Source organism: Neophocaena asiaeorientalis, unplaced genomic scaffold (genome assembly GCF_003031525.2).
Source record: "Neophocaena asiaeorientalis asiaeorientalis breed wild unplaced genomic scaffold, Neophocaena_asiaeorientalis_V1.1 scaffold437, whole genome shotgun sequence".
Lineage (NCBI taxonomy): Eukaryota > Metazoa > Chordata > Mammalia > Artiodactyla > Phocoenidae > Neophocaena > Neophocaena asiaeorientalis.
In genome coordinates this window covers 3,970,797-3,996,886 of record NW_020173375.1, presented here as the reverse complement: position 1 = coordinate 3,996,886, position 26,090 = coordinate 3,970,797, and the positions used below count along the sequence as shown (strand labels likewise).

The window sequence follows — 26,090 nt, the reverse complement described above, 5'->3', positions numbered from 1 at the left end:
CATTGAAGCTGGTGGTGGTTATATGGGGGTCCATTATACCATTCTTTCTTTTTATATATGTTTGAAATTTTCATAATAAAAATGAAGATAGAATATCTACCTCCTAGAATTGGTCCATAGGTATTAAATGAAATAATGTGTATAAATTGCTGGGTGCATAAGCAATACCCAGTTAAAGTTTGTGGAATTGAATAAACAAGAAGATAGAAACACTGAGTGGGTAACAACATAAACAACTGTGTTCATATACATGAGTTCATCAGTGGTTCAAACCACAGACACTGCAGGAGGTTAGAGAATGAGTGGGGTACTAACCAGCCCTCAGAGGTGCCCCAGGAAATGGAGATGAAAAGTGAGACCCAACGAACCTGCCAGAAGCTCGGCATGGACCAAGTTGGGAGTCAGGACCAGGCATGACCATCTGCAGGGCAATCTGCATGTGGGGTTGACTCCTCAGCTGTCAAAGGGAAAGTCTGCACTGGACACTTTGTTAAAATCAGCAAGACAGGTTTTATTCAGACTACAGCAGTAGGGAGAGAGACTTCAGAATAGAACTGAGAACACTGAAGGAGGTTGAGGGAGGGTGGTCTAGGTAATTCGGCCATCCGTGTTTGCTACCTGGCACTAATCCAGAGGAGAAACACACTTCTCATATCTTTATGACACAAGCAAATTGGAGGAAGTGCCCCCCAAAGTTAGCATCATACCCTCCTACAGGAACCCAGATATTTGCATTTCACAGGTCCTGGAGGAAACATTCTGGGTTGTTGGAGATTCATATCTTGAAGGAGTAGAGAAAGCATTTACAGTTCCAAGTTTCCTAAAGCAATCGTCTAAGAAAAGGTAGGTCAGGAGCCTCTTGTCAGGTTTTGGCTGGAACAGTAAATTCTTTTGGCAGCCTAAGCTTTCTCAGGCAGGCATTTCAAGATGGCTGGGGTCATCCTAGGGACATGGCCTGGAGCAAATGGAAGCCATGCTAGCGTCTGGTCAGGTCTCCTAGTGGAGGGAGGGGGTGGCTGGAGGGTGCTGTGCAGTTTTCAGGTCTCACCTCCAAGCGCCAAGCTCTCCCGGTCTGTACCCCTCCTCCCTCAGCTCTCTATTCCAAGAGTGTTACACCACAGCGCACAAAAGGCAGCCCACAGGGGCTGGGCAGTGAGGGCTGAATACAGAACCAGGCAGGCTCAAGGTTTCAAATCAGAACCCTGAAGAGAAATACTAGAAACAGGCCGAATGCTCCATAGGCTAAATAATGCAGCACAATCCTCTGCAGTTGTAAGAAAGAAACAAGGAAGCTCGCTATGTACTGATGGGTAGCTAGCACCAATCTATATTTTTTTGAATAAAAAGGCAGACTGCAAAACCTGTGTGTGCTATGCCACTGTTTGTGTTTAATAAAAAAAGTAAGGAAGGAAGGAAGGAAGGAAGGGAGGGAGGGAGGGAAGGAGGGAGGAAGGAAGGTGGGAGGGCAGACCCTCTCTGGAGCACACACAAAGTGGTGGCAATGGATGCTTCTAGTGTGGGGCTGGGTGACTGGAGACAGAGGCAGAAGCAGGCTTACTTTGGACTCCTGCACTGTTAGAATGTTTTATCTTAAAAGAAAATTAAGTTATAAATAAAACTCCTGCCAATGACTTGTCACTGAGGGCCAGAGAGGGGAGGGGGTATTCCAGCCAGGTCCAGGGCTGCTGAAGTCCCCATAGGCTCACAGAAGTACCAAACCAGGTGGGAGGAGGAAGTCTTCTCCACAGCCTCCTCTCAAGACAAAACCCCTACAAAGTTCAAGAGCCGTGTACAAGAGCAATAGGAAGGACCTCCTCCTGGCCTGTACTCTCCAGAAAAACTAAGTTAAAACTTAACCCAGGCAAGTGCCGAGGACACACGTGGTGCCTCTGTATGGGGAGTTATTCAAAGAATGGCTGAACCCAGCAGAATGTAATCCAGGGCCCCCAGCGTTGCCCCAGAGGGTTTATGCTGATCCACTGAAGTTGAGGACTCAATTTAGGAAAATAAAACCTAGTTTATCGTTGTCTGGCTGGGGAAAAGCACATAAATATTCATTTATCTGGCTGTAAACGAGTTGGTAGAGCTGAGTGTCACAAATGCATTATTCAGGAGAAATGAAAAGTTATTTCAGCCACTATCAGTAAGTAATGAAAAGCAGTGCGCAGGGAGTGGAAAACTCCATCACAAAACCAACCTGCTATCGGAAAACTGGTCATTTTTATTTATTTATTTCAGGGACCAGTGAATAACCACCTAAATAAGTTTTAGGGGAAACAAAACACTACAGCCTGGAGTAGGCCCCGCCCTCACTCGCCCTCCCTGGCTGCCCAGAGCACAAGGCCTCACCACCAGCCTTTAATTGTGTCATCTCTTCATCTCCCACCCCTCCTGGTAAGGGCCTGATCTCGGGTGGCCTCGGCCTGCAGTGGCTTGAAGCAGGATTCCTGTTCCCAGCCAGAGATTGAAGTCAGACCTCGGCAGTGAGAGCGCTGAATCCTGGCCACTAGACCACCAGAGAGAGTGGCCAGTGACAAGGCCCTGGCCCGTCAGCCTTGTAGAAATGAATTTTCATCAAGAGACGGAAAGTAGTGAAACAAGTAATGTGTTTATCAGGAGTAAAAAGAGTACGTGTGAATAGACTCACCTGGGCGGGCTCAGAGGGAGAGTCGTGCCCTCGTGGTAGTTTGAATCACTTGTGCATGAACCTGTGTCCCCTGCATCGGCAGGCGGACTCGCAACCACTGAGACACCAGGGAAGCCCTTAAATCACCTGTATGGGACATTTCTTCCGGGTTTCCTCTGGCCAATCATCTTGCTTTGCCTGGCTCTGAGTCCGTATCTGGTATATCTGGTGTAACTCAGCGTCCTCCCCTGTGTGCATGCGCATCTCAGCCAAGATGGATTCTAGTGAAGAGGCCTATGGGTAGGTTGACATCAACTACTATGGGATGATGCTCCTCCCCTTTTGGTCCCCGAGGAGCCTTTCTGCGCATGTGTAGTTAGGAAGTTCTCCTTGACCTCAGAATGAGGGACACGTGGTCTCTTTGTCTCTTATCTGGGCAGAGCTCAGCTCCTCTTCCCTCCTGCTATTGTCTTCAGCATGGAGTGTCTGTCCACAGGGGACCAACTCCAGTGGCTCAGCCTGGGGCCCATCCATCTCCTCCCTCAGGCCCACTGCTCCAGCCTGCTCCCAGCCACTCTGAGGAGGAAGTTTATCTGATAAATGAATTGACTGTTACTTGGGGAGGGATGTGTCTCTTAACTCACTAGCACTGGTTCATGTACAGAATGAAGGTGGAAACAGCTTTTAGCCCATCGGTGGCTGTGAGGTATGAATGAGACAAGGGAGTAAAGTTCCTGGCCCTGGCCCCGAAGAGCACTGCCTGCAGAGTGAATTGCTCCTGGTGGGATTTCAGTGCCCACAGGTGACTGGGAGGGAGCCAGGAGGCCCCCAGCACACCCAGGGCTAGGCAGGCCAGTCACTCACTGCAGAGGGCAAACCCCCAATTCCCGGGGTCTCTACCCAGGTCCCAGCCACCCTCTGGAGCAGACACAGGTGTCCTTGGGGCTCTACACGGTTCCCTCCAGTGTCTCCTAGCAGAATCCTGCTCTGATAAGACCCATGGAGATGAGCTGTGCACACTGTCACTATAAGCCGCTGGCCTCCGGTAGGACTCTCATTTCTGCGCGACACCTGCAAGTATTAACAGGAACTTTTACTCACTGCCTCAATGGATTCTCTCGACAATGTCTATGTCACCCAGGAAGATGGGGGAATGCCCACTGGATCAGTCTGCAAGGGCCGCCTAACAAAGTAACACAGACTGGGTGATACTGCAAGGCTTAAACTACAGAAACTTATTTTCTCACAGTCCTGGAGGCTGGAAGTCTGAGATCAAGGTGTCTGCAGGATTGTTCCCTCTGAGGCTTCACTTCTTGCCTTATAGGTGGCCATCTTCTTCCTGTGTCTTCTTGTGGTCTTCCCTCTACACCCATGTCCAAATTTGCTTGTCTTATAAAGACACCAGTCATATCAGACTACGGTGACCTCATTTTAACTTACCTCTTTAAAGGCCCTCTCCCCAAATGCAGTCACATTCTGAGGTACTAGGGGTTAGGACTTCAACATGTTGATTGGGATAGGGGACACAATGCAGGCCATAACATCCATTTTATAGACAAAGAAACTGAGGCCCACAGAGATTAAGTTCCTCATTGAGTTAGTGTCCCAGCCAGGACTAACTCAGTATGTTGTCTGTCCCCCCATACTTATGAAAAGCCTCCTGTTAATCTCATTTGAAAGACCCCAGACTAAAGGGTAAACAGGCCAGGGATGGCTTGAGTGCCCACTGCTTGAGAAGGTAGAGTCGTGGTCAGTCAGGACCGTTCTCTGAGAGGAGTTTAAACTCTGAGATGAGCCTCCTTTTTCTCCATTTCTCTGCCTCTTTCAATTTGGGAGAAACTGCCAGAAACAGTGATTGATCCTTACCCAAACTCACTCTAACTGGAACTAATGGCTCTAGCGAGGATGTGTGAGGCTGGGCGCCTTCCAGCTGTCACACCGCTCGGTACTGGGACTTGAAAGTTTAATGGCTTGGCTGTCAGAAATGGTGCAGCCCCCTAGGGATTTCTGTTTTCCTTTTTCAGTGATTTTTAATTCTCAGAAAAATGTGCTGAGCAGTCGGCCCTGGAGGCGGAACCTCTCTCTGAGCAGAGCTGAGGAACTCCCCGTGGTGCAGCTCCGCATGGGCAGTGGGCGCCTGCGTGGGGTGGTAGGAGTGCCCCTCAGAAAACGTGCACCTACACCACAGTTTCCCACAGACTGCTGGGCTGGAGCTCCGGTTCCCTGCGGGGGTGATCGTCTCCCACCACACCTAGATCCATGAGCCCCTTGAAGACCTGAGGGGTCTTTCTGGGAGGTGAGAGGCCACACCCAGTGGGAGGCCCCCAGTGCTGACCCCCAAGGGCCTGGATCTGGGAGTGAGGCAGGCACCTGCTACAGCCACGCAGACCACCAAAAGCACATGGCTATGGGGACAAAGTCAGGGTTATCACTTGCTGCAGCAGGAGAGAAACTCTGGGGGAACCTGGGACGTCTCAGGAAGAGGGAATGGAAGGGGCTTGTTGTGAGGTTTGGGTCTGTACTGGGTGATCTGGGGGAAGTTAAGAGTAAGGACTTGTTCTGCATTTGATGCTGTCAGGAACCGGGGGCTCTTGGACGACTGGGTAGCTTACAGTTTGTACCCAGTGGACAGGAGTGAAGCAGGTCTAGAGCTGTCGTGGGTAAACAATAGTCCCTCACGGAGCTGGCTGGAAGGCGCGAGTTGAGTCTGTGTGGCTGCAGAGCATCCTTGCCTCTCCATTCAGATGCAGTCACGGCGTGGTCTTGTCTCTGTGCCCTCCCACCAGGATCACAGAGTACCTGTCTGCTGGTCGCTGATACACTGTGAGCGTTCGTGTGCAGGCAACAGTGTCGTGGCCCAGCTGTTAGCCGCTGCTGCCCGCTGTCAGGGCCAGGGATTTGCTTCCTCCAGCTAGACTGAGCTTCCTGAGCCCCGTCCTCAGCGGCAGGAGGGAGGGCTCGGGACAGAGCTGGTGCGTCACGGTCTCTGCCTCACAGTGGCTACGCAGGGCTCTCCAGGCTGGGACCGAGGTGCAGTTTCTTTGGGAAGCAGGACCCACTGTGACCTCAGAAATGCTGGATCCCACACTCCTGCCTGTGTCACCTTCTCCCCTGGGAGTCAGTCGCACGCCTCTGCGGTAAATGAGGAGAACAGAGTGACTGAGAAGGGCGGTGTGGTGCCCTCAGACAGAGCCACCAGCTTTGTCCTTCCCCCATGGGAGGCCCTTACCTCAAGTTGAGGGGGGTAATCCCTATTTCATAGAACTGCTGTGAGGATTCTGGCAGGTAATGCAGGGGAACTAGAAAGTAAGCTTCCAGAGGGCAGGAACTTGGCCTCTCTATTCCCTGATCTTTCTCTGGCGCCCTGGACAGTGCCTGGCACATAGTAGATGCACAACAAATAGTGATTAAATCAAAAAGATGTGCCCAGAAAAGTAATTAGTTAATAAGAGGTTTTCTATTTCTATTATATTTGTTTTCTAGGGCTGCCATAACAAAGTATCACAGGAGCTTCCCTGGTGGTCCAGTGGTTAAGACTCCACACTTCCACTGCAGGGCGTGTGGGAACTAAGATCCTGGTTGGGAACTAAGATCCCATGTGCCGCGTGGTGCGGCCAAAATAATAATTTTTAAACAGAAACAAAGTATCACAAACTGTGTGGCTTAAACAACAGAACTTGATTCTCTCCCAGTCCTGGAGGCTGGAAGTTGGAAGTCTAGGTGTCAGTAGGGTTGGTTCCTCCTGAGGGTTCTGAGGGAGAATATGCTCCAGGCTTCTTTTCTACCTTCTGATGGAGGCCACATCCTTGGCATTCCTTGGCTTGTAGATGTATTAGTTCAGTCTCCACCTTCCTTCTCCCTGTGTGTCAGTGTCCAAATTTCCCTCTTATAAGGACATCAACTCACATTGGCCTAGGGTCCACCTTAATGACCTCATCTCCACTTGATTACATCTGCAAAAATCTTATTTCCAAATCAGGTTGCATTTACAGGTATTCAGTAGGGGTTAGGACTTTAACATATCTTTTGGGTGGTACACAGTTCCACCCATAACAATAGCTATTGTTTTTATCACCTTATAGTCCTGATTTCCAACATTTTATCCTATTTCCTCAAATGCCACTTTGAAGGTTCCAGAAATGCGAATATTTCTGCACCTAATCCACCTCACCCTCACTTCCTTTTGCACTTGAAATCAGATCCCAAATCCTCTGAAACCACACAGAGCTTGGGGTTCAGAAAGGAAAGCCATGGTACAGACAGCCATGGTACAGAGAGTCCGAGAGACTACTATTCATATAGTTGAAACAGTAAATGCTACTAAGTTGCTGTGTGATCTTGGACAAGTTACTCCACCTCTCTGAACCTCAGTTTCCTTAACTGTTAAATGAAGAGATTGGGTCAAACTGACATCTCCTTGCAGACACACAGGGAATAGGCCAGATTCCCTTTCATAACTCCTTCGAGCAGGTGGTCACTTTACCACACTCTCCATGGGCATGAAGATTCCAAACACAGCTGACTCCCATGTCTGTCTTCACTTTGTGCTGCTAACTGGCTGCGTGCCCTGAGGCAAACCCCTTTCTCTCCAAGGTTCCTCACCTATAAAATGAGAGGGTGGAATTCTCTGCTCTCCGAAGCCTTGACCCTAGACCTTCCTGTCACAGTTCCTCGTTATTCCCAAGCAGTGGAGGACATCTAAGGGAAGAAACTGCACTCCCATGAGCCCAGTTCCCTAATCTATCGTGACTCTGCTAGTTGGCCACCTGGGATAGGAACGTTCAGTACGTGTTGGCCGCCTCCTTCATTTTCAAGGGTCAGGTGGTGGCCTGTGCCCCAGCATTAATGAAGCAGTTTTTTTGGGCCCCCCCCCCCCACCCATACCTGCCAGAATATATCTCAGGCCTTGCTAACTGTCAGTGAAGGGAGACATTGTTAGTCAGAGGGTTACTGAGAGAGCCCAGAGCCCACACCTGATCTGAGATCACAAAAACCCAGATTAAATGTAACCAACAGACACCTGGAATTTCCGACTTAAACAGTGCCCAGCATCATGCCTGACCTAAAGGTGGTACCAGATACAAGTGAACCTTCTTTCCTGTTCTCCAACATGCTCCCATGGCCCACTGCTGTCATTCATCACCAAGAGCAGAGGTATAGTCCGACGGGTCCTGAATCTAACCCCCGGCACAATGCCAGGTGCACGGAAAGCATGGAGGGAGGGAGGGAGGAAGACAGACAGAGACCGTGCATCACAGTGATTCCTGACACAAGCTACAAAGTCCAAAAGAACTGCATTCAAATTCTGACTTTGCCATTGACTGGATTTGTGACCTAAAACAAATTTCTTAGCCTCTATGAATTTCAACATTCTCATCTGTAAAATATGAATAATAATATTTACTCTACAGGATTGTCATGGGAATTAAATAATTCACTTAGAGCACTTGGCTTAGCGTCTGGCCGGGCAAGCACTCGATAAACTGTGGTAGTAACTGACGTCACTGTTTGCAGTGGTTAAAATGATAATAACTGCTTGGATGGCAAGGCCCTCCTATTATTACCATCTGCTCAGTCAACTCCGCAGTACCCCAGGGAGAAGGAATTAGCAGTTGCACAGGGGCAATCAGAGATGAACCCTTGGTGTTTGGGACGCATCTCACCTTGTGGCAGAAATCCAAGAGTGGCCTCCAGGCCAAATCAGAGTGGTGGAGGAGCCCCAGGCGGCTGCCTCTGACTGGGTTCCCTTAGCAAGTGGCGCCACCTTCTGGCTGCTCCGGGAACTGTCTTGCACCCCTAGTCACCCAGCAGCAAAATGTGGTTTGTGCCAAGTTCTGGATGCCTAGAATCATCCCTTCCCTGCCGCAGCCACCCTGATCCGGTGAGGCCAGCCACGCACTTCATGCCGCCCCACATTCATTTCAGAATTTCCACGACAGCTCCCAATTTCCTGAGGATTCTACATCAACCATAAAATTGCACTTTACCCTGAGACTTTGCATACATTATCCAGCAAGTCTTAATTCTCTCCTGCTGCCATTTGTGGTGGGAGAAAACACACCCTCCTTTTCTCTTTCAGTTGCATTTTCTGTGGCTTTGGGTTTTAGGTGAGAGCTTGCATTTGGAGTAGGGGTCCTGAGTCTCACCTAGTCTCAGCACACTAAAGGCTTTGCCTGGGTCCCTAATCTCTCCACCTTCAGCTTCTGCATCTACAAAAGGACAGAGATAATTACGCCTGCCATCATGGCCCCCACTCTTTTGAAATTTAAGGAGAATAACACGAGTGGGAAAAGCCTCTGTCAGTGTCAGAGATTAGGCTGCAGCTCCTCAGCCTGTGGGTGTAATTAGTGTCACATGTAACTACAGGATCTTAGTGATGTTGGTGCAAGCTGGCCCCGCCTCCTTCCTCACCAGCAGGCTCGACAGTGTAACCTTTGTCATGGTGGCTGCTGTGGAGCTGGCACAGAATTCCTTTTTATTCTGTTCATTCCTCAGGCATTGATGGGTTGACTCTGCACCAGGCACTATGGAATTCAGATATTAAAGAGTCAAAATTCTTGGCCTCCAGGACCTGGAGATCAAGAGGGACAAGGAGTAAATAAATGAATCCACACATTGTTGAGAGCCTGCCGTATGCCAAGCACAGCGCTGGGCGTGCGATGGATGTCAACCGTGTGTTGAACAGGAGGGACTCACGAGGTCCACTTACAAAATCAGCTTTGGTTTGAAAGGAATTTCTTCCAAGGTCCCTTTCAACGTGTTCAGTGTGAGATAAATACTGTCTCCTGCCCGTGGTTGAGAACATGGATGGTCTCAGGATTTTTCTGATCACTTATAAGTAATTAAAAATTCTGTGCTCGTTCTAAGTCACAGAACACTGTCTCAATCCAGTAAACAGCACAGCTAGTCAACTATTATTCAACCTATGGACCCTCGTTCTCCCCTCCAAGGTGGGGACCAGCGTTCTCCCACCCCCACTCCCCCTGCTGTTTCTAACGCAGCCAGAGCGTAAGCAGGAAGGAAGGCGTGGAAAGGAGGGCAGCAAAGTCCTTTCCAGACACGCTGCTGTAAGATGGCTTCCCACCGTCTGGGTCTGGCTGTAGTTCAAACCAGATTCCTTCTCCTGGGGACACTTTCATGAGCTCTGCTGAGACTCCCGCTCCCCCGCCGGACCAGCCACTCCTCGGCTGGGGCCCCACGGCCTCCCCCACCCCACAGGTGCCCTCTCGCCAGGACCCCTCTCTGTGGATCCCAGGCCGCCATGCCTGTCGCGGGTTCCGCCTTTGCTACCGGGGCGGGTGCACCCTTGGGCACTGAAAGAGGGGTGAGTGGCTTCCCCGTCTGGGCTCAAGCAATTTAACATTCTGCTACACATGCACATCTTTTAATCGTCTTGCTACTCTGGGGAGAAAGTTTCCTCATCCCCGTTCTACAAACAGGGACTTCTTTTAGAGCACACACATCCCCAACTAACCAAGACAGGGTTTGAAGCCCTGCATCTCTGGTCAAGGCCCACGGTTCTCCCATGAGTCCTCGCTGTGGTCGCTAAAGAGAGAAGGGCCTGGGCTTCCCTGGTGGCGCAGTGGTTGAGAGTCCGCCTGCCGATGCAGGGGACGCGGGTTCCTGCCCCGGTCCGGGAAGATTCCACATGCTGCGGAGCAGCTGGGCCCGTGAGCCACGGCCGCTGAGCCTGCGCGTCCGGAGCCTGTGCTCCTCAACGGGAGAGGCCACAACAGTGAGAGGCCCGCATACCGCAAAAAAAAAAAAAAAGAGAGAGAGAGAAGGGCCTGCTGTGAGGCCTGGGGTCGGCCATCACGCCTCTCTGTGCCTTGGTTCTTCACCTTGCATGATCTCCGAAAGCCCTTTGCAATTCTAAAACTGCGTCATGGTATTTCTGAGTTGAGGCTTCCTGAAAGCTGACGGCAGAGAAGTCTACAGGGCCTCACCCTCAGCGTGGAAGGCAGCCCGGCAACTCAGCGCTCTACTTCCTGCTCTAATGCCCTGCGTCTCCTACAGGCCTATACCTTAAGCAAGCGTGGGGGAGAGAGACACCATTTAACTGGTGCTGGAGTTCTGCTCCCTCAGTGAGGATGTGCCCTGTGCCCAAGAGGTGGAAGGCGTGAATTTGCTTCCTCTTCAGACAGGCTCATTTCCCACGGGTCCCTCCTGGTGTGAGGGATATGCCTTGCTGAGTATGATAGGTGTTTCAAGAGAGGAGCTTTCCAGATAGCATGACTCCTCTTTTAAGTCAACTGTTTCATATGACGAAAAACCCCATCTGTGCTGGATGTATTGACTGTGGGTCCCCCAGATGGCACCCTCCTAAGGGATTTCCAAGGATAATTTCCAAGAACATGCACTGGCCGTGTTCTCCTAACACCTTGCTTTGGCACCGTCTGTAGGACTGCAGAGCACAGCCGCGCAGAGTACCCTGCATGTTCTCTGCTGTGTCCCCCTAGATCCTCACAGCCTCTCTGTGGAGTAGCAGAACTGGTGTTATTACCCCCTTTTACAGAGACGGAAACTGAGGCTCAGAGATGAGAAATCCGTGTCTAGTGATAACCAGAGCCAGGACTGGAACTCGGTTTCCTGTTCCAAGTCTAATACTTTGAGTTCTGTCCCCTCTTTCTTGATGATGCTCATGCAAGAATGAGTGAGCATTTCTCTCCCTTCCCTAATTGTCTCCCTATCCAATCCCATTCCTGGACACGGTGTCCAAACCCACCTTCCTGTACTTCAACCAGCTTCGGGTATGGGAAGTGGGGTGGAGTCTCAGGCAAAGGAAAAATGAGGATTCTTCTAGAGTTCTTTCAGTAGACTGTTAGCCCCACACCCACCCTGCCAATCTACTGACCGGTCCATTCTACACCATCGTAATAAGTTGAGGTTATGTGTCCACATAACAAATAAATTGAGGTTATTTGTCCCCTTCATTAAATTAGCCTGGGTTAATTAAATTAAATTAGCAGACACAGGCTCAGGGGTAAAGCGTATTAATTCCTGATTGCCCTTAAGTGTCCCTTAAGCTCCAGTGAAGGGTAACAAAGGTAACGTTTATTGAGCACTTACTATATGCCAGGATTTGTTCTGAGGTTCTTGCATATCCTAACTCATTTGACCTCACATCAGCTTTATGAGGCCCATACTTTTATGACCCCCTTTTTAAAGAAGAGAAAACTCACAGACATAGAAAACAAATTTATGATTACCAAAAGGGAAGGGGAGAGGGAGGGATAAATTAAGAGTTTGGGATTAACATATACACACAAATATATGTAAAATAGATAACCAACAAGGACCTACTGTATAGCACAGGGAACTCTACTCAATATTTTGTAATAACCTATAAGGGAAAAAAATCTGAAAAAGAATATATATATATATACACACATAGCTGAACAACTGTGCTGTACACCTGAAACTAACACATTGTAAATCAACTATACTTTGATAAAAAAATAAAATTAAGAAAATAAAATAAAGATGAGGAAACTGAGGCACAGAACAGTTAAATAACTTTTGCAAGGTCACACAGCTAGGAGGTGACAGAGACAAGACTTTCAGCTTGGGTAGTTTGATTCCAGAGCCTGTGTGCCCAGCAACCCTCTAGATGGACGACAGCTCGCACCATCCTGACCCTGGAGAGTTTCTGGGATGAGAAGTACACTTGTCTTAGATGGATTCCCAAGAGGCAGACCCCAAGTCTAGGACTTTACCAGGTGGCATGTTATGGAGGTGTCCCCGGGAAGCCTGTGAGGGAGGAGGGAGCAAGCAAACCATCTCAGGCCAAGGGCCAGCTTCAGGGCAACTCAGGAGGGGAAGTTCCACCTCAGAGTTGTCCCAACCCCAAGCAAGGGGCTTTCACACCCCATGCCTGTCAGTCATTCCCAGAGGACTCGCCCAGCGAACTGAAAAGTGGGCTCTGCTGGCCGGAGGGCACTGCTCCAAAAAAAGCCCCGACTGCGGACCCCGAGAAGTGAAAGCACAGGGAACCCACAGGCGCAAAATGAGTGGAAAAACAATCCGAGGGGATGTGGCCGAGCGCTGAGAGTGTCTGCTCTAGCAGCCGCACCTGAAAGAGGGAAAAGGAGTTCGCAATCCGGTTTAAGCCTCAACAAGTACCCCACATATTTCTGGGCAACACAAATTCCTCCGATGTTGGCAAGCGCCCAGGAAACAAATCTTGTCAGAGGGTAGTCGAGGATAACTATTTCTGCAGGGCCTCCTCCCGGTAAACACAAAGTATCTCTCTGAGCCCACGTGACCGTGGCCATGTCCACGGGGCCGGCCCACGCCTCTGCAGCCACCTCCCAGACCCAGCACACGCTGCGCTGCTCCGCCCCTCTCCCACGCAGGGAGAAACCCGCTCCATCTTCATGCGCGCTGCCCAGAAGCCTCTTCTGGAGCTCTAGAGGTCCCCCTTTGCTCCACCTAGTGGTCTCCCACCACCGCTGACCTGCCTTCTCCATCCAACTGTTCCAGCCACTCTTGCTCTACATGATAGGGGCCTAGGGCATGCCAGTCACTGCACTGATTTTCGTTCCCTCGTTGTTTTGTGACGTTATCTCATTCTTCTTAATCATGAAATATGTCAAACACATATAAAGGGGTGCCCAACATCCAAAAGTGTCCACCTTAATGTTATTTGCTACAGACCTCTTTTAAAAACACAAAATCAAAGATTCCAGATACAACTGAAACACCCTTCGTGCTGCTCCGTCCTGATTCCATTCCCCTCCGCAGACGCCACCACTGCTTTACATTTGGCACTTATCATTCCCAAAAGTGTTGTTTCAATTTTACTATATATGTATATAAATCCTTTATAGGATTGTTTTGCATGATTTTAAACTTTATATTCAATTGTATTACACTGTGTATTAGTCAGGGTTCTCCAGAAAAACAGAACCAATAGGATGTTTCGAGAGAGAGAGAGATTTATTTTAAGGAATTGGCTCACACTATAATGAGGCTAGAAGTCCAAAATCAAGGTGCCCGCAGGTTGGAGATCCAGGGAAGAGCTGTTGTTCCAGGTCAAGTCCAAAGGCCATCTGCCGGCTCTGGGGACCTCAGTTCAGAATAGTTTAGAATAGTTTGTTCTATTCAGGCCTTCAGTTGACTGGATGAGTCCCCGCCAACGTTGTGGAAGACAAGCCACTTTACTCAGAGCCACCAATTCAAATGTTCATCTCATCCAGAGTAGTGTTTGACCAAATCTCTGGGCACCATGGCCCAGCCAAATTGACACATAAAATTAACCGTCACACACTACTTCCTTCAGCAGCTTGCTTTCTTCACTCCTCATTTTGATTTTGAGATTTATCCATGTTTATACATAGAGCATTTCATTGTATTTATACCATAGGTTATGAATTTTTCTGCTGATGGATAGAGGTTGCTTTCGGTTTCACTAAACAGGAGGGGCATGAACCTTCTCGTGCACACATGGGAGAGTCCCCCTAGGTCCGAGGTGGGCAAACTATAGGCAGAAATCTAACCAGGCGCCTGCTTTTGTAAATAAAGTTTGACTGGAACACAGTCACACCCGTTCATGTACTAATTGTCTAAGGCTGCTTTCATACTCCCAAGCAGAGATGTGTAGTTGCAACAAAGACCACAAAACCTAAAGTATTTCCTCCCTGGCCCACTATAGAAAGAGTTTCTGGGAATTCCTTGGTGGTCCAGTGGTTAGGACTCTGCACTCTCACTGCGGAGGGCCCGGGTTCAATCCCTGGTTGGGGAACTAAGATCTCACAAGCTTCATGACGTGACCAAAATAAAAAAAAAAAAAGAAAGAGTTTCTTCCCCGGCTCCAGGTCAGTACCTAGGAGCAGAATGGGCTGTGCCCATCATCAGCTTTTATATGGCATTGTCAAATAGCTCTCCAAAGCGGCTGCACCAGTTTACCCTCCTGGAAACAGTGTGTGAGATCCCCACTTTCTTCACATCCTCACCTCCCAAAGGTTTGCCAGTCTGATACTTGTGAACTGGTTTCTCATCCTTATTTCACGTTTGGCTCTTTAAACACATATCACTTATTCATTCAACAAACGTCTATTAAGGGATCATTGTGTGCCTGGTACTATCAAGATAAAGCTGCCTCTTTTACAAGAGAAAACACTGAGCTACTTAGTATGAGAATCACAGCTCAAACATGGTGGTAAGGCAAGATGGTTGCGTGTGGGTATTGCAGGCATGCCCTGAACATAAACATAAAATGAACATAAAATCAAACAGCGGACATTGTTCTGCAGGCCTGAGGATGCTCAGCTGGAAAATAAAACAATTTGGCTCTCTGCCCACAGCTTCTGACAGGGGCACCTCCATCGCAATTCTTAGCAGAAAGGACCTATATTTCACACTGGCATCAGTAGAGTTGCTAAGTAATTAAACTGGTTTTCAGTCTTCTCTTTTGACCTTAGAAAATAAAACATCTGCAATTATAAGAGAAAGACTAAGTGTGAGAAGAAACTCTCCATAATTTATACAGCAAGACATACAGCTTTATTGTTTAAAGTTACCAAGATAGCCAATAAATAAAGGAAAAGGGAGGTGGAGTGTGAGTGAGCTAAATCTTCATTTGTCCACCAGGAAGTCAATAAATAATGCCTGTGGCTGACAACTCAAACAATCAAGAAGTTTGTAGAAATATGGGGCAAGCTCTGGACAAGTGAACAGCTGGGGACTAGGACATGGGGAGAGGAAAATGTGGGAAAGGGAACGCTTTTCTTTACAAGCCTTTATAAGCATCTCTTTTTAGTATTGTTTAATTTTTTAAACCAATGTATGTATTGCTTTGATAATTTTTAAATTGAAATACAAGAAGTACAAAAGAGAGCATCTGAAATAATGACAGATGAAGTGATATGTATGTAATAACCTCAGAGATAGGAGTAGAGGTCAGTGGGAATAGAGATTTTTTTTTAAATTAGCTGTGAGATTGTCATTGTTGAAGTAAGGAGGTGAGTCTCTCTCTACCTTTATATGTAGTTTGATGGAGTTGAAATTTCCCACAATAAAAAGTTTTTTTGAAAAAAGAAAAAAAGAGCAATGAGCTGTGTCAGACTGATACAGATTAAAATCAGCTGGGCCACTTAGTTCTGGGGCAAGTTCCTGAACTCTCTGGCCCTCAGTTTCCCCATCTGTATAATGGAAATTATACAGATGCACCGATTCTGAGGGCAGAGGTGAGAGACTGTACCTGTCTCAGGGACACACATATTAGTGGTGGGGAAAGACAGAAAAATATCAGAATAAAGTCTAACATGGCAACTACAGTGATCAAGGTATACCCACACGGAATATGGGAAGTACAGAGGATGAGCAGGGCAGCCTGAGTTGGTTTTTTTTAATTTATTTTATGGAATTATAATTGATTTACAATGTTGTGTTAATTCCTGAGCTGGGTTTTGAAGGATGGGTAGGAGTTCACCTGGCAGATAAGGAAAGCATAGAGGCTGGATGGCCTAGTTAGGTCATGACACACAGAGGTAGCAACATGAGTCAAGGTCTGGAAGCTGGAGAGGCCCATGTCTGTTCAGAAAAACAGTTCAGCCTATGGCAGGGGAGAGAAAAAGAGATAAAGCCAGTGAAGAGCAGGTCCAAGTTGTGAGGGTTTATTCAAGAGCACACCCCTGAATAAATTCAAATTGCATCTTAGTAAGTTCATTCCAGTAGAAAGGGGAATGAGAAGTTGGAAAGCAGTTGCTCCAAATCTAGGAAGCAAAGAGAGACAGAGAGACAGAGATATCACAGAGGGAGACCAGCTGGCTGCCCAAACAGAGCCTCCCAGGGTCACTGTATCTTGATGTGCCTGGTGCTTAACACTCAGATTTTATTAGGGCATGTGTAGAAAATTAGGCCCTGAAGGGCCAGGTCATGACACATACACCCAGGCTTACATACTGGTGTACCGAGGCAGTTAAACTCTTTAGTGCCCAAAGCAAGCCCTCCTATATCCAGCCAAGGTAGCTGCAGGCAGGATGCTGGGTGAGCCCAGAGCCAGAACTTGTGGGAACAGGATGAGGGAGGCCTCCGCAGAAGGTGAAGCCTAGGGGACTTTGTCCTCCTCGAGACAGAGGGCAGCCTCTAGGGGCCAGGTCCTCCTGATCGCCCAGCACTGTGAACACCAGCACCCACCAGCTCTGGCCTCTCACTCCACACTCCTCCGACCTCTCCTACTAAGACCTTCTTCCCTCAGCCAGAGCGCAGCGTGATGATGAGGTCAAGGGTTACATGCAGTACAACGCAGAAGTGCCCACCATCCTGAACTTGCCCGGAAGACCCAACCTTAGCCCTCAGTGTGCCTGATTCTCCCGGGACCCACAGTGGCTGTGACTGTGCTTGGGGGGAGCTGTCTGGGACATGGCACACTCTCCACTACCTGATGACACGTCCCCTAACTCCACTTGCAGGTGCAACCTTAACTCACTGCGTGGGCTTCATATTTTCCATCTTCAGGTAACTATCAGGTTGAACCAGAAAAGAGATGATTGGGGCTCGAAGCAAGGCTGCATAAGGGACGGGAATGGAGTGAAGCTCATCAGTGTGGGGAATTGATATGCTCTGATTTGGGAGTGAAGGGGAGGGAGGTACCAAAGGTGATTCTCAGGTTGGAACTAGGTAGGAACCTGGGTGTCCCTGGAGGGTCTCCCCTTCCTGGTTGTCCATGAAGAAGCAGCACTATTTCTGGGCTCATTAATCCAACTGTATGTCCTGTACCAGACACTGTGCTGGGGATGAACAACAGCAGGACAGAAAGGCAGTGCCTGGCCTCAAGGAGTTTATATTCTGGCAGCAAATACAGAGATAACAACTAATAAACCAATAAACAAAAATTGGTAATAATTACAAGCTGTGCTAAGTGTTTTAAAGAAAGTGAACAAGGCAGAGAGGGACAGAGAGGAAGGAGGTCCTACCTTAGGCAGGGTGATCAGGATGAGGGAGCCACCCAAACACAGGAGAGGGGAGAGCAGTCCAGGCAGAGGAGTCCACACGTGCTTAAGCCTCAAGGCAGGAGAGAGGCCCGCGTGGTCCACAAAGACCCGGCACCAGCAGGGTGGAGCCTGTGAGCAGTGGGAAGATTGACACACATGCAGGGCCTTGAGGGCTGCTGTCAGAAGCTTGGATTTTATCTTAGACACAAGAAACACCTCAGAAGAGTTTTAAGTTAATTTAATCAGAGTGACATCATCTGATGTGAAGAGTTGAAGAAAATCACTCTGGAAGCAGGATGAAGAATGGACTCAAGCAGGAGAGGAGAGAGGATTAAGAGGATGTTGCCATGAGGTCAGAGGGCGTGATGGGGGTGTGCAGCAGGGTGACATCAGTGGAGATGTGAGAAGTAGATGGATTTGAGATACATTGGGGCAGGGTGGGGATTGACTAACCTTGGTGTTGGATTAGATGTGGGAGATGAGAGAAAGCACGATGTCAAGACTCCCTGGTTTCTGTTAGTACTGTTTACTGGCATGGAGCTGGAGGGGGGCGCAATTTGCTTTTAGAGGGCAACAATTCCATTTTGGCCACGTTAAGTTTGAGACATCTGAGCCAAGTAGAGAAGATGTCAAGGAGAGAATGGTACTCAAGCCTAGAGTAGAAAGGAAGGTTCTGAGCTAGAGATATAAATGCAGAAGTCATCCGCACATACATTTCAAGCCATGTGAATGGATCAGATAACTCAGTGATTAAAGAGAAAAAGCCCCAGGACCCAATCCTGAGAACTCTAGCATTTAGAGGTCAGACAAGGGAGACAGACTTCATGCAGGAGGAAGGCAAAAGATGGCCAACAAAGTAGGAAGAGCAGGGGATAGTGGTTCATGGAAGCCAAGAGAGGAAAGTGTGTCTCATGACGCACGTAGCGGCATGTCAGGCTGAGCACAGAGAGGCATCCGGCTGGCTGGTGACAAGCTGGCCTTCGCCATCCTGGTGAAGATGCAGTAAGAGTAGGGTATAGGGACAGATGATGATTTCTTGTTCATTTATTGCTGGAAGCAAGTCATGCTGAGCATTCATCCTAAACTTGAAAGTCAAACAAATGTGAAAAGTGTTCTCTTGCATCTGCCAGTACACCAGCTGAGTCTCATTTCCCAGGGCCCAGTCTTACCCACCTCCACCCACCTCCTCCCTCACCTGCAGCTCTGGTTGCTGGGATGCCAATATCTTAAATCCAAATAAAGCTCTAATTATACCCTTGGGCACAAATGATAACCCTTTTGAAAATGCTGCTCATCCTTGCCTTTTTGAAACAGAATGAAAGTAAAATCCCTCACCTGCCACCACCAGCTCCATTTATTTTTATAACTGCATCCGCAGTGAGAATGGCAGTAGGAAAGGGTAAAATCCTCATCATCGTAGTACCAGGGACCAGGGCTTTGCAAATGACTATGGATGGAAAAACTGAAAGAAAAATAACATGAAGCCACTAGATAGAAGTCTTCATTCAGCCAACTGTGCATCCAGAAAAAGCAGATTGGGGACAGTGCCAGACCACACATACCCAGCAGACTCCCTCAACAATCACTGAACAACTGCTCTGTCCTAAGACGAATAACAACAATAAAGATGGCTATCATTCGTGCTTACTCTGCTCCAGGCATCCAGCCAGTGCTTTGCATCGGCTCATTTGTTTCTCACAACTATCCCAGGGGGCAGGGAGTGGCATTATCCACATTCTACAGATGAGGAAACTGAATCTTAGAGTCACTTATCCGGTAACTGGCCCAAATTGGTGAGGGAGGAGCTGGGGTCAAGAATAAGCTAATGTGGTCATTGCCTGCATACTGTTTACACTGCGTGGAGAGACGGGGACATGCTCCGCTGTGGGAGGAATGTGACCCAGATGCAGGATGACTCAAGGAGGGAGGTAGGGAGACAGCTAGGGCCCATGTGCAGCCAGTAGCTCTGGCTAAAAGCCTAGGGGCCATCCTCAATTCCTCTCCCTCACTCTCCCCATGACTGCTCCATCCCCACCGTTCCTCAACCGCCCTAGTCAAAGCCACCATCACCTCCCCTGGATGAGTGCAGAAACCCCCTAGCTGGGCCCTCGGCATGGCCCCCTGTGTCCCACAGGAGTCAGGGGGATCCACTTACCACACAGGTTACCCCTGTGCCTGCTCAAAACCTTCCATTGGCATCCCAGCAAATGCCACTTCCTTCCCACTCTTCCCAAGGCCTTCCCCCCAGGATCTGGTCTTTGCCTGCCTTTCTAACCGCATCTCCTACCATAGCTGCTGATTCCCCAAAACCAGCGCAGAGCCTGGCACAGAGGAAATAATAATCACGTGCTGAAGACATGAAGGCAGTAATGGATGAGCGAATAAAGAAGCTTCGTAGAGGAAGCCACATTCGAGAGGAGCGTTAAAGTGGGGAAGGGTTTCTCAGGTGGCCAGGGCCAGGGAGTGTCAGGTGGTAAGACCAGGTGTTCCAGGCAGAGGCAACGGCGTGGGTCAGGACAGCAAGGAGGTCCAGGAGCAGTCCGGAGGCGGCCTGAGCAGGACCGGAGGCAGGTCTGTGCAAAGCAAAGGCTGTCAAAGTCAAGTGTGCATCGTAAGCCCCTAGAAAGCATGTTAAAACACACATCATTAGGACCCACTCCAGAGATTCTGAGTCAGACATCTGAGGCAGGGTCTGAGAATGTGCATTTCTCACAAGTTTCAGGTGGCTGATGCTGCTGGTCCAGGGACCACACTTTGAGAACCACTGGTGTAAATTCTGCTAAGGAAGCGTCCACGTGGAGGCGCAAAGGAAGACAGCTCCAGGGAAGTCAGATGAGGTGGCTGCCGGCCAAGCCCGGAGCAGCTTGCGCCTCCAGAGCCAGCGGGCAGCACCCCACCCTGCACCGTCCCTCACAGAATACACCTCTGCCCCCCGTGACCTCTGACTGCCATTCCCCTGCCGCTCAACCCCAGCTACTCTCATCCACAGCATTTTAGGCTTTGGAGGTGAATTTTGTTTCTGGCTCCAGCAAAATTAATGGGTCTTAATCCCTTAAAACCAGCTAATCTCACATAGCGATTCGCACTGCTGCTGCTATGACAGTGCCTCTTTTCAACAGAAGACCTGGTGTTAAGTTACGTAGCCTTGATGGTAGGAGTCCCAGCTCTGTTTGGGCAGAAGGACAGAAAGGAGATGTCATCTGCTGGTGTCCCCAGCACACCATGTGCAAGCTGCTAGCCTGCCCTCCCTTAAGTATGCCCTTGAGGCACTGTACATTTGGTATTTTTATCACCTTCTCCCCTGGAAAGAAAAGGTGATCAGAGAAGTGAGGTTAATTTGCATCCACCTCAGCCATAAATCCAAGAGGACCAGATAGCTAATGTACATCTCTCGAAGTTTTAAACACAAGTGCCCTCTCCTCTCTTGGGCCTGACAGCAAAGTTTGCAGCTGCAGAAGCCCCCTGGGCCTTCAGAGGCGGACTGCAGATCTGCCTCAGCTCTCCTCAGCTTACAAGGCTCGGAAATGAAAGCTCAGGGACTTGGAGTGGGAGACGGTTTGGTTTGATTGGTTAGCGTCCTCACACCCAGTAGGGAAGATGCCTCTTTGTCTTTGTGATGCAGCCCAAATAGGAACCAGGAGTCCCGACTGTTCTATGTTACAGCAAAGACAGAAAACAGTCCTCCACAACAGAGTCTCTCTTGATTCTGATGTGCCTTTCAGTTTCCAAAACAGATGACAAAGATTTGCACACTTTCAAGTCACATTAACCTGGTTTGGCCTTCTGGCTCTGCCACATTCCAGCTATGCGATTTGGGCAATTATCATATGCTCTCTGAGCCTAGGCATCCTCATCCATAAAATGATATCAGCGTTAGAGGAGGACCGTGAGCATTTAGTGAATTCATGAATATTGAGTATTGGGTGGAAGGTGGGGGACAGTCAGTGAGCTGGGATCTGTATAACAATTGGCTCTCCGTGGATGAAACGCTCTACTTTATGGTGTTCGCCAATTTCCCTAGTGTAGCTACTCTCACCACAGCTGACATCAAGCTACCAGCATGAATGCAGAGTTGGGAACAGATGCATTGTAGGACAGTGTTACACAGTGTTCCCACCTGTTGACTGAAGAAAAACACACAACTTAAAAGTTGAGAGTTAAGTTTTATTAGGGAAACTTACTGAGGACTATAGCCCCAGAGACAGCCTCCCAAATAGCTCTGAGGAACTGCTCAGAAAGGGTAAGGTAAGAGGCAGGATATATTGGAGTCTTTTGCTGGAAAACAACATATGGTTGAACATCAAAAGATTACTGCTAATCACAAGAAACTGACATCTCAAGTTAATGATTTTAGTGCTTTCCTATATAAAGGAAGATGCAGAGTCTGGGCTCATTGAAATTATTTCTTCAATATGCATCTTAACTCTCTGGGGCCAGTATCCAAAGCACAGAAGACTTTCTGTTTTTCTCCACCCCGAGTTCTCTGGGTGCACCATGGCCTGGTCCTTCTGGAATGGTGGGCAACATTCTTTGTTTACTGGAATGGCAAGCAATGTTCCCTGTCCACAATCATTACAGATACAATAGAAGCAAATAACCTCAAAAGCAGAGATGACCGTCAAACATAGTAAAACAATTAGGAAGTGATGAGTAGTCATTACCTTTGTATTTTGAGTATTTGTTACCTTTGTTTTTAGTATAATTTATGTAATTGTAAGTTCACATAATTAAAATTTTCTTGGTGGCTGTGTTTAACAACCGGCTCACGAAAACTCCTGAAATATTTATTTAACAGTCTGTCCTGGCAAGCAGGTACAAGCCAGTACAAGCCAGCTCCAGCATGTGGGTGGGCCACACCTGTAGGCAGTAAATCCAACTTCTCTCCCTCTTCCTTTCCTGTCCTCAGTCCCGGGTAAGGTTTCATGGTTTTCCCAGGTATTGAGACAAAGATGGTCCCTGTCCAGTGCAGGCACCACACTTACTTTTGGCCTTGGCCACCATCCCAGTCCTCTGCCTGTGCTAAACATCAGCCAGTGTCCCAGCCCTGGACCCGCTGCCTGGCCCTTTCCCGGCTGGGGGTGCTGAGCCACCCCTGACATCCAGAGAACGTGGCCTCTGTTGGGCTGAGGGGCTGCGGGAGGACAGAGGAAGGCTCTCTACGCTCAGCAATGGCCTGGAGGTCTATTTTAGGATCCAGTCTGTGGAGATGGGGAAGCACGGCCAGCAAACTGTGCTTTGGCAAGTCAGGGCCTATAATTAGCCTCCACTTGAGGGTCGAATAAACCCTTGGTTGTTACTAAACAACAGCAAAAGCAGGAACCTCCAGCTTCCCTGAGCCCAGAGCTGCCCAGCCTCCTTGGACAGACATTGGACAGAACCTCCCCATCTCCTGGGCAGCGTCCAAAGTGTCCCAGGCAGCATCCTGTCCTCAACCCCAAGTAAGGAGAAGCAAGTACAGAGCCCTGGCCTCGCCTCCCATCAGCCTGTATCTCCTACTGACTCCTGCACCGTTGCTCCCAGCAGCCTCTTACTTATGAAAAGTCTGTAGTCCGCTGGGCAGATGTCACCGATTCACACACAGGGGACAGTTGCTGCTGGGCGGAGCAAATCCCAAGTCAAAAGGCAGCACATGCAAGCGCTAGTGTGTTTGTTCTGGACGGTGGGACATAGGTGACTGCATCCCCAGGCATCTTTCTGCTTTTCCAGAATTGTGTGCCTCTGAATATGGTACACGTATATCCCCCCACGCCCCAGGGCTGGGTTTTGTTTTCTACTTTTTCTGTCCACCCGCTGCATGTTTTCAAAGCAGAAACAAAACAGAGCTGTACCCACGTGAAGAGTTTAAGCCTCAAGCTCCCTCACTTGCATGTCCCCCTTTGTATTAGTAATTTTTTATTCTTTTTCTTAAAGGCAGTCTCCCAACTTGTACAAGCTCCAAGGCCACATCTGCCTGCATCTGGCCCTGCATGGCCACCTACTCTAGAGCACTTTGGAAGCCATCATGTCTGCAGCTGGGGTTTATGAGCCCATGGTCTGGACACCTGCTATGACTCAAGGTCCCGTGCTAGGGTGGAATATTTGCCATGGGCACCACTGTAAGAAAATGAGCAGGGTAATTGCCCTGGGCTGCAAATTCATCATCTGCAAAATGGCATCACGGAGCATCCAAAGACAAGGAAAGGGGCTCCTAAATGTGGGTGCAGCAGCGTGTGAAGGAGGACGAATAGAGGGCTGGGTCAGAGCAGCCAAAGCCAGTCCTCAGAGGCCTCACATAGCCAGAGCCGTTGAATGAACTATATTCAACGATATTAACTCTATGTTCTTATTTTCTGTATTCTTTTTTTTTTTTTTTGGCTGTGTTGGGTCTTCGTTTCTGTGTGAGGACTTTCTCTAGTTGCGGCGAGCGGGGGCCACTCTTCATCGCGGTGCGCGGGCCTCTCACTGTTGTGGCCACTCTTGTCACGGAGCACAGGCTCCAGACGCGCAGGCTCAGTAGTTGTGGCTCACGGGCTCAGTTGCTCCACGCCATGTGGGATCCTCCCAGACCAGGGCTCGAACCCGTGTCCCCTGCATTGGCTGGCAGATTCTCAACCACTGTGCCACCAGGGAAGCCCCATTTTCTGTATTCTTGATGCTGTGGCAGCTGGGACCTCATTGACAGGGAGAGACTGCCCCATTGCAAGGCTAGTGAATCCTAGAGATAGGAACCACTTACCTGTGAGAGTGCCTTTGAGATGCAAACCAACCCATCCTGAGTCAATACCCCAACCTGCCTCCCCTTGCTGTGGCTCACACTCCAAGAGGCAATATTCCTCTGCTCTGACCACCCAGGACTGGGTACCAGACAACAAGGGACCACCCCTATAGCCCAGAGACCATTGAAATTATTCAAACCAGCCAATCCCAGCTGCTTACACTCCTGTGCCCATTCCTTCCCATGAAAACCACAATAAAGCCTTTTGCCCATGCTTTCCCCTTGCCCCTTCTGCTTCCTGACCAACCCTGGTTCTTCTCTGTGTTGGCCTACATGGTATGGCTGCCCCCTCCTCTTGGGAACTGTGAGTAACAAATGATCTTTGCAATGTCCGTTGTCTCCTGATCTGTTGGCCTCTCCATACCAGAATAAAAACAAAATCCCGGGTACATCTTAAAACACCCTTCTTGGGGGCTTCCAGAAAATGATCTCCAGACCTGGGACAGGGGAAGACTGGGAATGGCTCACCCATGGTCACAATTCATTCATGCAGGCATTCACTCAACAGGTGTTGATGGAATGTCCACCACAACCAGAGCTTGGAGACACAGCAATGAACAAGGAGTTGACCCTGGGAAGGGCCACTTCAGCACAGTGGGATGAGGGCTTTGCTGGGGAAACCAAGGGAGCACAGGCGTGGACCAAGTCCCAGATCTGGGTGGAAGGGATGGAGCTCCCCTGTTCCAGTAGGGTCATCCTGTGTTGTTTGTCCACTTCATTGAATTTCCCACCAGCAACCTCATCTTCTCTCTGCTGCAGCCCTGCCCTGACGCACACTGGGGAGCAGGCAACTGGGGTCTCCCCCTCCCTGGTCTTTCTCATCTTACTCCGGTCTCTGACCTCTGGTGCCAGAAGTCCTCCACCAAGTCAGCAAAGAACTTCCAACTCATTTACTTTCAAGAGCAAAGGACTGATAAGAGCTTAAAACAGTGATATGCAACCGTTTTTTTTTCAGTTTTATGTATTTTTATTAAACATAATTTACATATAGTAAAATACACAAATCTTAATGGTACATCTTAACAAATTGTTACCTATTATACATCAATGTAATCACCAGATCCAGGTATGGAACATCTTTATCACTCCAGAAAGTTTCCTCAGATTTGCATCCTTATTTTAAAGTAACAGTAACATCCCAAGCTGCAGATTATCCAAAAGCCAATATGTAAAAAATATATTTAGTTTAAAAAGAAGTTTCTCAGGTTAAGAAGATGACTATCCTCCCAATCCCCACCTGTGGGGAACCCTGAGGGGTGCTGAGGGCCAAATTTGAAAAATCATTCTTCCCCATGAAACCCCCGAACTGTATGAACAATATTTATGTACACACATAAGCTGTATGTACAATGTTTATGTTCACATGTATGTTCTGAGGGTGGACAGAATTCTAGAGCTGAGCTGTCCAGTTCTGGAGCCACCTGTGGCCACCTATGGCTATTTAAATGTAAATTAGTTAAGATTAAATAAAAGTAAATGTTCAGTTCTTCAGTTGCCTTTGCTACATTTTGAGTGTTCAGTAGCCACGTGTGGCCACTGTGCTGGACCACACAGTGCAGATCAGTTCCATCATTACCGAAAGTTCTATTGGGTAGCAGTGGGCCAGAGATTTCATCAGCTTCCCAAAGGCATCCATGACCAGAAAATGTTAAGAGACACTAAGTCAAGCCAGTGAAACTTCATTTAAGGAGCCAGAAATTTCACTGGAGAGCCGAAAGCTCATCATTGTGACAAAGGCCACAGACAAGTCTGCCCTGAGCAATCTTTTTGCTCC

The 26,090-nt window shown here is 48.7% G+C and overlaps 1 protein-coding gene and 1 non-coding gene across 2 annotated transcripts in view; both read left to right on the top strand.

Annotated features, from left to right (window-relative positions):
* BFSP2 (beaded filament structural protein 2) overlaps window positions 1-26,090 on the top strand; it is a 69,775-nt gene that overhangs the window by 12,997 nt on the left and 30,688 nt on the right. The gene's annotated exons all lie outside the window — the stretch shown is intronic.
* TRNAE-CUC (transfer RNA glutamic acid (anticodon CUC)) lies at window positions 14,297-14,369 on the top strand. Its single transcript has one exon. It is a non-coding gene; the product is annotated as a tRNA-Glu (tRNA).